The 12273-nt window shown below is 42.0% G+C and overlaps 1 pseudogene; it reads left to right on the top strand.

The window, feature by feature from the left end:
- Positions 1-12273, top strand: part of LOC127020698 (immunoglobulin epsilon heavy chain-like) — a 32225-nt pseudogene that overhangs the window by 17415 nt on the left and 2537 nt on the right.

The raw sequence follows: 12273 nt of genomic DNA on the forward strand, positions 1-12273 counted from the left end.
TGAGAGAACCCAACTGTTCAGCCTGGAGGAAACGTGGCTCAGGGGGATCTTACCTATATAAATACCTGATGGAGGGGAGTAAAGAGGATTAAGCCAGACTCTTCTGAGTGGTACCCAGGGACATGACAAGAGGAAATGGGCACAAACTGTAATACAGGAAATTCCACTTAAACATAAAAAAAGGTTTTTCACTGACTGAACACTGGAACAGGTCGCCCAGAGAGGTTGTGGAGTCTCCATATTCAAAACTCAACTAGACATGGTCCTTAGGGACTTGCTTTAGCTGACCCTGCTTCAAGCAGGGGGTTGAGACTTGACAATCTTCTAATATCCCTTCCATCCTCATCCATGCTGTGATTCTGTGGTTTTGGGACAAACAGCACCTACACCCACACCCCTTGCCCCCCAAATTTTAGCAGATCCACACAGAAAAAGAGGCAATGATACCAAGCAAAATTATCCTCTGAAGAATTTGTGGATCACAGACTCATTTTGCTAGAGCATGAAAATATTAGAGATATAAATAATTTTAGGTCCAGAAAAGTCCTGATAGGTAAGAAAAAATTAAACTGACAGTTAATGTGTTTGGGACAGCTGGTTCTTGACATTCTTAAGAAAATATCCTACCTTAAATCCCTAGAAGTTTTTAAAAAATATATCTGGAATCAAGTAATTTGAGTTAAAAGGGCTCTTACAATCCAAATCCATCCATATTCAGTGTCACCAAGTATGGGCAATGTTTCAGTAAGAGAGTTGTGTTATTACCTTAGTCTACCATAAAACAGATGCTGGCAATGCTATTTTTAATTTATGGCAATTGCTGTGTGGTTTGATTATCCAACAATAAAACAGCTGAGGAAGACAAAATGCTACATTCAAAAGACATCAAAGAAGGGGTGTCACCTGACACTGAAATGAAAAAGCAAATGTTTTTGTATGACTATTCATCACTGTGTGGACTAGGTATCACAGTGGTTGAAAGGGACTGAACCACCCAACACAAACTGACTTCCTGAAAAGCCTGAAGGTGCAACATACTCCTCTTCCTCACAACGTTGTCTTCCCACAGACAACTGCATCCTGAAGAACACATTTGATGCTGATTGTGATTCAAGCTGTGGAACAATCACTACATGCCATGCCAGTTTTTCTTGCACTCAAATATGGATGTTGGGTTCAAGACCATTTGATTTTGAACATATAATTATCAACATCAGGTCAGCAGATAAGTTTTTACCTGCCACAGTTTAGAAGTTTCCATCTAAGTTGCTCATTGTGTCCCCTTTGTATCCATTACAGAGAAACAAGTGGCTCTAAGAAGAAATTTGTCACTTCCCAAGGTATTTTAGACAGACAAAATAGCTCAGTCAATTGCACTTGGGGCATGACGCTCTCTCCACAACATTCAGATTACTACCTCAAACGCAACCCCTGGAAGCTAGGTGAGAAGACTCTAACACCATGTGGCTGGAAGACAGCTCCAGTTTTCCCTGACCAGCCACACAGATCATGACCCTACACTGTACTACTGAGCGTCATCATTGAAATGGGCCCCTCTATTTTCATCTCAACTCACAGCAAACAATGCCCCTCTATCCACCACCTCAATCTAGTATTACAGTTCTCCTCCCCTTCACCCCTTTTCCACATCTGTTTCTTCTTCAGCTCAATGATGTAAGAGATGATGCATTAATTCCCTCTTGAACTGCATGATTAATATTTTTCTCCATGGCTCAGATCATGATCTTCTTGTCTTTGCCCACAACAGCTGCAGTTTCCTTCCATTCATTTTTTCCTCAAAGATCACTTCAAGGAATATATTCTGAGTTTCTGACAATACCAACTTACCTCACTGTCATAGGAAATCTAAGTTAATGCATTCATTCTTAAACACCTTCATGGGCTGTAGATTGCTGTGGGAGATGAGAGCTGCAGAATCTCCATTGCTGCTAAACTCTAAGGAGGCCTTAGAGCTTGCCTGAAATCACCCAGGCAACTAATAGCTTCAGGGAAGAGAGCAGAGCCCATCCACTCTTGGCCCATTTCCAGTTGTGGCTTCTTTATGTCATGGTCAGCAGCCAGAGGTCCCCCTCCCACCCCCTTTTTTGTGAATGTTTGTTAACCCTCACTGCCAACTTTGAATACCACTTTGGTAGATGATCAGACTAACAGTTTCGCACCCTTTCCCCTTGCTGTCCCTTTCACTTGGGTAGATCAATCCTATACTAGCTCACAATTGCCTTATCATCTTCCTGCACATGTAATTTTTTTCTTTTTTTCAGGATGTTAATAAATTTCCCTTCCTTCCTGCCCTCTTCCAGCTTGACAGCAGTTAGAAAGCAGTATTAAAATGAGCACCACCTGTGCCCATCTGTACCCAAGTCTTTTTTCTCTATAAAGCTGTTAACGTGAGGTTAGCTTCGAGTTACTACCTCAGGGTAAGAGAACCATGGCATGTCCATTTTCAGGGATTGTCCTGTTTAAACACTGTCGTGGGGGGGAAGTACTCATACACTTACCCTCGTGCAAATACCAAGTGATTAATGTTTCAATTAAAGGTAATTTGATTGTATAATGTGGCTGTGTTTACATCCTTGCATTGCAAGGCTATCTTTTATAGCACCTTCAATAACAGTCAGACAGTATCTAGGCACCACAGCTCTGCTTCCTTACTAATCACTGAAGTGGCAGCTGCTTTGCTGTCCAGCCTACAAGTGAGGAATGTATTCAAACAAAATTTATCTTTGCCTGCATATTATGCTTCACACAAATCTTTAGGTGCAGGTGGCACTAAGGACGCAGAACTGTCCATCACGCAGGATTTGATCAATCCGCTTTGCACCATCCAGAGCAAAATCCTTACTTAATAACTCCTCCCATGGAACAATATATCTCTACCTATAAAGAACAATCATTTCTTTTTCACTGTTAAAGATACCAAAAGCATGATACAGACTTCCTGAGGCACCAAATGACCATCAGCACTGGCCCATCCAGAAAGATAACAACTCTAAAACCCCAGATTGAGCGTATTCCTCGTCTTCCTGGGCAACAAAAAATAGTTCAAAGTGAAAAAAAAACAGGACACTTCCACAACTCTGAAGAGTTTCACTAATCGCTGTAGAATAATACTCAAACAACTTTTGCTTTTTCATTAGACTAAAATCTGAGCCTTCCGAGAGCAATATTATAATCCTTCGTTATAATCCTACAGGTTCCAAGCAGGTTCAAATCCCCTCTTTTGGCCCAGCTTCAGGTCCTTATTTTAAAGTCTATGTGACTTCTTCATGTGGTATATAGGGTATATAACTACCTGTCTCATATGAAATACTGTACAGTAAAAGGGAAGGAAGAGGCATTTTTTGTAACTAAGTATATCACTGTGTTGAGAACTTGGAGTAGCACAGTGACACAAACACTGTAAGGTCTCACACAAAAACCTGAGACTGCAAAAGGAACAATACATTTTGAGGAAGAAAGGAAAAAGGGAATGTGTTGAAGAAAAGAACTGCAAAATTACTGTGAGCATTTATTCTGGAAGTATATTGCTTACTGAGCTAATAGAAAAGGGTTTTAAAAGCTTTGGCCTGGATCAAGCTGTTTGAAGTCACTCTATTATGAAATTATTGTTTTCTCCCCTCACAATTTTGGAATCAATGGTGACTTTGGAGCACTTTCATGACAGTCCATGTATGGATCCTTTGGACAAACTGCTGGCATTTTATTCCCTGATATTATACACCTTTAGAGTGTGGTGAGGAAAGTGGGTTTATTTGACTATGTGCAAACAGTGTGGCAACAGACAAGCTCGTATTTGGAACTGGGATCACTTTTTCAGTTGAGCCAAGTAAGTTCCTCTTGTTTTACTACTAATGTATTTCTTAAGTTTGTGGTGGGGTGGACAAAGGGATTGTGTGATGTGACAGCATAATGAGAAATTTCTGCTGCCTTGGATCTCTTGAACATGCATTCTCCAACCAGGTGTTTGAGTCCTCAGCTCATATTTAGTTAACAAAGTTTTTCAGGAACCACAAAGATAGTTTTCTAGCTATATGCATCAGCAGTAGTCCACAGATCCTCGCCCCCTCCCGTAGCCACAGTGCTAAATTTAAGACTGTTGTTTATACCCAGTGGGAATGGTGTCTTAGCCCAGCTTCAGTATGAGCTGAAAGTAGTTGCTTGCTTTCTTTTGCATAACACTAAGGTGTGTGGAAAGGAAAAAAGAAGATGTAAAGATTTCAGGAGAAAGTAGTTCCCATGGAAAGACAGGGCATATTAGTTTTTGCAGCGACTGCTTTAGATGTGAGCAAGCCTTTTATATTTAGAAATGGCACTCTTCTGAACGTAGTCTTTATAAGGATGGACCATCTTCCCCAGCTTTTGTGTAACAGCATGAAAGTTGGGGCAATGGGTGAGTTTGTTGGGTTGATTTTTGTTGTCCTAAAACATTCAGTTGCATACCACCACCTGAACACACACACTCCCCAGACAGGCATGGGACTCTCTTAGGTGCTAGCTCACATCTGCAAGCCCCATACAGCTATACAGCTGCCTTTAAATCTTTAGGGCATCTTACAGGCCTATTTTGGGGTAGATGAATGCAGCTCCAGTTCCTGTGGAAGTAAGGAATCTAAAGATACTATTTTGAAAACATCATTTGCAAAAGTAGGACAGCAAGATACTGCCAGCTTCCATCAGCCCAACCTCAATCTATGCTAATATAAACTTGCCAGTTATCAGTACAAAAGGTATTCTACCATGAACAATCAACCAACAAAAGGTGTTGGTGAGTGAAAGTCTAAGTAATGGTATTGCCTTTTCACACAAACACAGCAGCCCTAATGTGAGGTTCAGTTTCTACACAGAAAGTATCTTGCATGCTTTTTAAAACAAACTGTATTTCAGACCTGTTATAGATCAGTAATTGCTGTGTCATGACTCCTGTTCTTCAGGAAGGAGGGAAAAAAAGTCTTTCCCCAAACAGTAGGCTTTAGAAACTACTGATTCCTCCAAAGACAAGAATAGATTTTCCAGGTTTCTAGGATGCTGGTATCCTGACTCTTTTCAGTGCTTTTTTTTTTTTTTTTTTTTTCTCATTTCCGTGGAAGATATTCAAAAGGACTTAAAACAGCTAAGAACACCACAGGAGCTGGGCCTCCTGAGAATCTCCAAGCGCAAAAAACATAAAAAACATCCTTTAATCACTACACAGTTTTTGAGACATCTCCTCCTGAGAATTCAGTGAAAGAATAGCTAAGGAATTACTTGGTTCATTCCCTGGATACTTCTCATTGGAGGAAGCCAAGATCCACAAGAATATATGGAATATATCGCCAATTCTGTGATTTTGTAAGATTAAGAGGAAAAAGAAATATGACTGTTTGCATAAGTATATTAATTGCTTTTTATGTGCAATACAAATATAAGGGCTCCCCCCTCCACACCCCCCCAGTACAAAGATGCCCTAAGGATTTACAAGAGATCTGTTTCTTTTGGAAGGGACAGCCAGAGAGAAGACAGAATAAATGGTGTATCTGGAATGGCACTAAACTCCTGAAACCTCAGTGTTGCTCTTTAGGATGGTTCAGCATTACGCAGTGAGATGGTCTCACGACTTGGAAACCTCTCCAGAGCTCATGTAACACTATTCACTTGTTAAGAGAGGTTTATATGCCTGGGTCAAGTTCCACATAGAAACATTACAGCAACTTTCAAAGTATGGAATTTGGAAAGAAAACCTCCTTGGAACTGAACATTTGTTAATGCAAGATTTAACCTCATCTTCCATTTTAGCAAAAGTATTTTGTATCTGCAAGTAATCCCACTCTTTGAAATAGCATTGTAGAGTGAAGTAACAAACTGTCTTCTCTCCCTATGTGCTATGGTTAACCCTTTTAGCCTCATCAGGTAAAGTATTTTTGGGTCATAAAAAAAGGATCTTTTAATATGTATCATGTTACAAGCATAAGTAAATGTTCTTCTTAGTATCTAAATTGTTATGAATTCAAAATGAATATGATCATTTGTGTTGTATACTTAAAAGTTCCCTTCCTCATTTCAAGGTCCCTCACTTAAAGTAATTAACTTTTTAATATATATATATATCTATCTCTCTTTCTGAGTTCTAGTAAAAACAAGCTTAGGAGCCTAAGGGATTAGACGTGCCAATGAAAAACCCAGCCTTATACTCCCTTTCTGTCTTTGATCTGCTCTTTGGCAAACAGGAAGAAGAAATAAACACAGAAAGACACTCAGCTGTCAGGGGGCAGACATGGCTGGACTATATCTGAACTATAGATGATTTAGCTCTCAGAAAATTATGCAGAAAATAAAGTCATCCCAAAATGATGCTTCTTTTTCAGAGAGTCAAGAAGAATCTGCCCCAGAAGTCATTGTGCTTAAATCAAAGGAACCCAGACAATATGACAACAAACTGAACATGGCTTGTTTGGCAAGGACTTTCTACCCTAAGAACATCAGCCTTGATGTGCCCAAGAGTGACATTGTATATGATCTGAAGGCACCTCTTGTCACATCTGAGGGGATGTATAGTATCATAAAGGTATTTGGAGTGGAACCAGATGCAGAGGTGACCTGCAAGGCTATGCACAAGGGGAACAAGACTACAGCCAGCATAATTCTGCCAGGTACAGTGTTGTGATCCAAACGCAATGTGATTCTGGGAGATGCATCTTCCAACATTTTTTCTTGCCCTTTGAGAACCTAGTAGGAACAAATAAGTACAGTCAGAAAGATATTTAGGCACTTAGGTGAAGATGAGATATTCAAAAGCACCTAGCATACATGACCTTAATTCAAGGATTTTTCTCACCTGGAGTTTTCTTCCCAAAAAAGAAAAAACAAACAAAAACCCCCCTAACACCCAGCCCCCCCAAAAAACCCAACCCTCTACTATTTTACTATTTGTGAGTCTACCTTTATCTAAGGCAAAATAGTTCAAGGGACACGACTATACATGCCTACTAGAAGAAAGCTTGAAATAACTTTTATGAAAACATAAAATAAAAAAGGACATGTAGGGTTTTTTCCCCCAAATCTTTTGGTTATTTTTTGATCACTTTTTAAATTGTTTTTTTCCTATGGTAAAGTTCATTTCAAAAGGGAGAGAAAATAAAACTCAACAATCCTGGTTTTTTTTTCTGCAATCACAGGTAGAAAGCTAATTTTTCTCTTCAGGTTAATCTCAGAATTAATGACCTGCTATATGATTCTCCAGTACTGCTTATCTAGTGCTGGGAAAAGAGCTATAGGTATGTTTTGTGTAATTTTTGTTTTATATAGTTTGGATACAATTTATAGTGTCTCTCAATCATTCAACAGAAGAGAAAACTGAAGAATTTGAAACAGTTAATGCTTGCAACATTACAGATGCCTCTACAAAAGGTTAGTTGCCTAAAGGAACAATAGAGTATGGTTACTTTATTGGGGATTCAGTAACAATGCATGAAAATGCATTGTCTTTGGTACAGAAATGTCTGAATTGTAGATACTTATTAAGCAATAAGCTGTACTTTTTGTGGGCTCAATACCAAAACATGAAAAATTGCTTTCTCTGGTGCAGAAATGTCAGAATCGGAAATACTTATTGAGAAATAACCTGCTGTTTCAGGTTAACAGACTAAATAGCTGACAAATTTCAATGGGATAAAACAGCAATGGGAAGTAAATTCCTCACTGGGCAGACATCTCCTCTCTTCCCTGCACTTGATACATTCCTCTGTCATCTTTTCCTTTGTTCTTGCTTCCCTTATCCACCTATGATGTGTGGATTTTCCTTCTTTTTTTTTGGGGGGGTGGGGGTGGGGGGGATAATATCAAGACCACACTTTCTTCCCTCTTCTTCTTTTTAAAGCAGATGTCAAAATGGAGAAAGTGAATATGCTGTTCATGGCTGTTTTGGGTTTGAGAGTCCTGCTGGCAAAAAGCATCGCCTTCAATACAATCATGAGTATCAAACTGTTTCTCTTCTGAGGTAGGAAATGCATCATTCAGTCCCTGGGAACACAGGAGGCAAGTGCAAGGAGTGACCAGTTGGCTCTGCATCCTTCTGTAACCCCACAAGGAATGACATCAGTTCAGCTGTTCCTGTTTCCACTGGATAAGTTAATGTAACACCCTAATTGCACCCCATCCCCAAACTGCCTTTGCATCAGGCTAGTCCAGAGTATCTCAGGTTCTATCAGAAATCTTCTGCTGGTTTTTTCAAGTGGCAGAGCACAAAGTCTGGATAAATGTCCAGATCAGCAAGAACTAAAAAGGGAGAATCCCAAAAGCCAGCAAATGTGAAAAGGGGCACAGAAAAAGGAGGGAGAATTCTGAAGAGCAGGTATCCAAAATGACAAAAAAAGATTGTCCAATCCATTCCAGATTAACAGAAACTCGGCACCACTGCATTAAATGTAAATAAGAATTTAAAACATTGTTTGCTCTTTCAGGTACTGGGTAAGTGAGTGAGCAATGGGCTGAAGAAGAGCAGAAAAGAACACACAGCAGGATAATTTAAACACCACGGGTCAGCTTTGCTACCAATAAACAGCTAAAGAATCAACAAACCCCCCAGTTCCTGTAGATCTATGAGTCCCTTTACTTCATCAAGGTGCTCTTCAGTTAACACCATCTGGAAGTCTTCTGAGACAGCTAATACTGCTGAACTCTTGCCTAGCTTAGTTTCATTAATTGTTAGAACAATTTTTGTTATTTCTTATTTCCATAACAAATCTCCCTCATCCCTCTGCTAAGCAGGAACAGTTAGCTCTCCTCCTCCTATATCCATTGCACTGAAGCATCCAAATTGCTTAGATAGTTTCGAAATCTTCAAATTGAACTTTATACTTACTACGCTTTAAAAATACCATCTCTGGTCATATTACATTATTGTCTACAGAAGCAATGCTTTTCTGCTTAGGGATCCCAGGCACAGAGGGAGCATTGTATAGTTTTAATTTTTATAAGCTTTTATTAGTGGCAATTTTCTAGTGCAGGTAGCTAGATCTCCACTGGACCTGAAGGAATTCACTTCAGATAGGCATATAGTAGAACATTTTTTTCTTTTGTTAAATACCTGCATTTTAGGTTTCCTTAATATACACCAAAATAAAGTTTTATTATGCTTGGTTTGCACTGTGCCCTTTCTTCTGAAAGTTGGGTGGAAATTGTTGAAATTCCACTGTCCTACCCAGTGACCACTGAGAACTAGAAAACCACGTATTACAGCCTAGATTTCCTTTTTATTAAATATGTCTTTCTTGGGCTTTCCACAGGGAAAGAGAGACCCCTTGGCACATTTAAAAGACTTCAGGAGGGCTATGAATTCTGCCCCTATTGGGTTTAAAGGAATTTTAATTATTCATGCCCCTTTCAAATTACTCAGGCTCAAAATTGTGGATCATAACAAAAAGAGAGATGGGTCTGAAGAGAAAACAGTTAAGACAAGGGGTAATATGAGCATTAATGTACAGACCTCAGAAGGTGAGAGAACAGGCTGCTGATTTTCCACTCACCAATACTAGGAACAGGCCAACCGGAAACACTGTGGGGTGTTTTGATAGATAACCTAGCCGTTTGGTTGGCAGTCAAAAAAACCCAGCACTGACTTTTTTCTCACAAGCTGCAAGCTGCTGCGTGCTTGAAGCAGGATACTGTGGTTAAAACACGTGACTCAATCACACTATGCAAGACAAATTCCCTCTTGCTTTTAAAAACATGTTAACCACTTCCTGGGGGGCAGGGCCCACAACGTTTTTCAGATGCTGACTGAACTACTGCTGGCTCCAAAATGGCCCCCAGAAGGGTGCATGGCAAAACCTGTTTAACTAACATTGACAAGTTTAGTCGTTGAAACCCTCACTCCTGTCCAGAAGATGTGACATTTCTATGGTGAAACCACTGTCTCTAGGTCCTGCAGCTCTGTGGTTGGGTCCCACGAGCACACACTTAGCGTGGAAAACCATGGTGGTCATGTTTTTGTTTCCTAGGCATCCCAAGGGCCAGATGGACATGTGGAGCCAGCTAGACTATAAATGTCCCTTGAAGCAGCCTCCTTCCTGTCCCAGTTAAGCAGGCTATACTCCACTTGTGCAGCTTTAGTGACTCAGCCACACAACCAGACCAGGCTAGACTGCTCTCACAGCACCCAGCTTCTACTGTACTGCTTCCTTTCCACTCTGGCTGCTGATGCTGAGTTAATTTTGCTGTAGGTAGTGCCCAGCACTCTGGTAGCCTTCTGTCCCCAAGCATGGTGCTGTCCCCAGCAGCTCTTTAACACCCTCCTGCAAGTGGGGTAGCCCCAGACCAAACCGTCCATGTGACATAGAGCCTGCAGAAGCAGCGAGCTGCCCTGCATCATCCCTGGGTTGTCACTAGAGTCCCAGGAACTCTGCAGCAGGGTCTTTGCATGGTGCAGGTGTTACGTACCTCATCCTATAGGCAGCTTCTCCTCATGACTCTTTCTCATAAGGGCAAACACTGATCCTTTTTGCTTCTGTGGGTCAGGTGTACACTCAGAGGGTTGTGGGCTGAAAGATGCAGCTAAAAGCATCTGCCCATAGAAGCTGCCTTTGAGTGGTAGGCAGTGTTGCCAAAGGAGCACTTGCTTCCAAGCTTCTCCGTGTTAGCATTGATTTGCTTTAACAGAACACCTTGCCTTCTGAATATTGAAGGAAGGACATGAGGTTTCAACACATCACATATACCCGCTCCTCTTCCTATTAGTCTAACAGGTAAATAGTCTATGTTAGTCCAACAGGAAAATAGTCTACAGGTGCAATAATATGCCAGATGAGGAAACATAATCAGTGAGTAGCAAAATTTATGCAGAGTAATACTAGCCTTTGTCCCAGCCCAAAAAGGTGCTTAGGCTGGAAATTCAGCTTGACCATGGCACTGGCATCCTTACAAGACCTTCAGAAACTGGTGCATACTATAGGTACCAAATATCAGAGCTCAGCGACAGCTGCCAACTTGTTTGCTTTCCTCTCAACCTCCACAGGACCAGACATTTCTCAAGAGAATGGAGGAACAGCACAGCAGCTTCTGGGATGGGCCTGAGACTCTCGGACTGACCTGTGCCTGTGGGGTGACCCTTGAGACCTGGGAGAAAAGAGTGAGGTGAAGGCACTTCACAGAGGAAAAATGTAAACAGAGATTTAAGAGGACAGGGGTCCAACAGTACTTTGATGAGGACAGTAGCTGGGCCACGAAGAAAGGATTTTGACATGTGTTGGTAGTGAGTTCTCCCTGAGGAGGGGTGACATCTATTCACTTGCTATTTGATAGTTGAGCCTCAGTAGCTGCTGTGTTCCAGAGAGGAAGCTAGCTTGTCTCTCAGTTTGCCTGTGCATTTCCACCCAGGGCTGGCAGGAAAGAACAGACTGAGCTCCAGCTAACTCCAGCTTGGGACAAGTAGCAGGAGCTGCAGGTGATCCTCCCTGCCCCCAGGGGAAAACATGAGCCTTCAGCAGCAAATGGCAAAGGCAGACCAGGAGAGAGAACTCTGGGCCTCAGGCAAGTAGAGGGCTTTTTATCATTTCTACTGGAGCTGGAGAGAGGACAAAGTTGGAAAGCACAGGGAGACAGCATGTGGAGGTGAACTGCGGCATCTGTGGGCATGAGACCTGCTATCAGAGCAGTGTTTCTTCTTCAGCACAGAGCACATTTCTCCTGGGGTCATCTGTGTGTATTGTCTGGGAAATCATCATTCACTAAGCATTTCTGTTTTGACCAATTCACCTCCTCTTCCAAAGACAATTCCCAGGGATGGAGGAGTGAATCCTTTCAAACTCGTCCCTCATAGACAACATGTTTTCCTTATCCAGCTCCTGGTGCAGCTGCACCCCTGCCCAGCCCCTCTGAGATGTTTGTCCCTGCAGGCAAGGGGGAGGTGGAACCCATTGGGGAAGGAAGGAAGGAGGGAGGACAGACACAGAGTTGCCTGTCAAAAGGGAAACTCTGCTTGGGCAGGGATCAGAGAATTTCTGCAGCTCCCGGACCCTGCTGCTCTTTTGGAACAGACCCTCGGATCCCCATCTCCTGCTGGACCTGTTCTGTAGCACTACAAGGTGAGCACTTCATGGCCGGGCACTTCAGGGCTTTGCCCACTGCCCTGTAGTGCTCTGGCCAGGGACAGTTCTGATGGTTGCGGAAGCCCGGGGCTCATGTCCTCCTCCACTCCATGCTTGTGCCTCGAGGGTCTGAGCTGGGCAAGGGGGCATGGCTCTTTCCTGGCTCCCCAAGGCGCAGCAGGCTCAGGGCAGG

This window comes from Gymnogyps californianus, chromosome 11 (assembly GCF_018139145.2).
Source record: "Gymnogyps californianus isolate 813 chromosome 11, ASM1813914v2, whole genome shotgun sequence".
NCBI lineage: Eukaryota > Metazoa > Chordata > Aves > Accipitriformes > Cathartidae > Gymnogyps > Gymnogyps californianus.